Source organism: Gossypium arboreum, chromosome 11 (genome assembly GCF_025698485.1).
Source record: "Gossypium arboreum isolate Shixiya-1 chromosome 11, ASM2569848v2, whole genome shotgun sequence".
NCBI classification, from domain to species: Eukaryota; Viridiplantae; Streptophyta; class Magnoliopsida; order Malvales; family Malvaceae; genus Gossypium; species Gossypium arboreum.
Window position 1 is genome coordinate 48,177,982 of NC_069080.1, and position 1,466 is coordinate 48,179,447.

The 1,466-nt window shown below is 38.0% G+C and overlaps 1 non-coding gene across 1 annotated transcript; it reads right to left on the reverse strand.

The window, feature by feature from the left end:
- Positions 1-343: 343 nt before the first annotated feature.
- LOC128284694 (small nucleolar RNA R71) lies at positions 344-450 on the reverse strand. Its single transcript, XR_008275117.1, has one exon. It is a non-coding gene; the product is annotated as a small nucleolar RNA R71 (small nucleolar RNA).
- Between the last annotated feature and the right edge of the window lie 1,016 nt (positions 451-1,466).

A 1,466-nucleotide genomic window follows, 5' to 3' on the forward strand; every position in this document is an offset into this window, starting at 1 on the left:
AGCCCAATTTAACTGGGGCTGAATCGAGTATTGTTAGACCTACTGTTGCTGCAAATAATTCTGAACTAAAACCTAACACTATTCAAATGATTCAACAGTTTGTTCAATTTGATGGTCTGCAGGATGAAGACCCAAATACTCATTTAGCTAATTTCTTGGAATTCAGCGACACTTTAAAGATAAATGGCATTTCTGACGACGCCATTCACCTACAGTTATTCCCCTTCTCATTTAGAAATAAGGCTAAGCAGTGGTTGAACTCCCACCACGAGGATCTATTACTACATGGGAACAAATGACTGAAAAATTCTTATTGAAGTACTTTCCACCGGCTAAGACAGCCAAGTTGAGGAATGATATCTCTTCCTTCGTGCAAATGGATTTAGAGACTCTATATGATGCATGGGAGAGGTATAAGGATTTATTGAGAAGGTGCCCTCACCATGGGTTACCTCTATGGCTACAGGTTCAAACTTTCTACCACGGTTTGAACCTCTCAACTAGGCAATTAATCGATGCATCCGTCGGTGGGACTCTAAATAATAAAACACCTGAGGAGGCTTATGAGTTTATAGAGGAGATGTCACTGAATAATTATCAGTGGCATGTCATGAGGACAAAGCCGATGAAAGTAGCTGATGTTTTTAACGTTGATGCGGTCACCATGTTTTCAAATAAGGTAGAACTTTTGAATAAAAAGATTGATGGTTTATATGGTTCTACGTAGGTACATCTAGTGATTCAATACGACGCAAATGGAGGAGGGAACCATCTAGAAAATCGATCCTACAGCCTAAGCACAAAAGATGAACAAGTTAACTATATGGGTAATAATTCTAAACCTCAGAATAATCCCTATAGTAACACTTATAATGTAGGTTAGAGGAACCTTCCAAACTTCTCCTGGGGTGGTCAAGGAAATCAAATACCACAACCTCCTCTAGGCTTTCAACCACCTTACCAGCAGGAGAAGAAGCCGAACCTTGAGGATATGTTGATGAAGTTTATTGCGGTGTCAGAAACTCTTTTCTAAAAAACTGAAACAGCATTCAAAAATCAACAAGTGTCGATTTAAGGGCTTAAGAATCAAATTAGTCAATTGGAAAAGATGATTTCAGAACAACCACAAGGTAACTTGCTAAGCAACACCGAAACTAACCCAAAAGAGCATTTTCATGCTATAACTATTCGAGATGAAGAAGGGATAACTAAATCTGAATCTGAACCGAGGAAAGAAGCTGTAGTAAGTAATGGTAAGGTTGAGGTAAGCCAAAATAAGCAAGATTCGGTCGGTAAGGAATATAAACCTCGTGTGCCATATCCAAATACGAGAAAAAAGGACCACACAAACGAACAATTCGGTAAATTTTGTAAACTATTGAGGAAATTACATATAAACTTACTGTTTATTGAAGCTCTTTCGCAGATGCCAAATTTCGTTAAATTTTTAAAGGAGCTATTAGAAA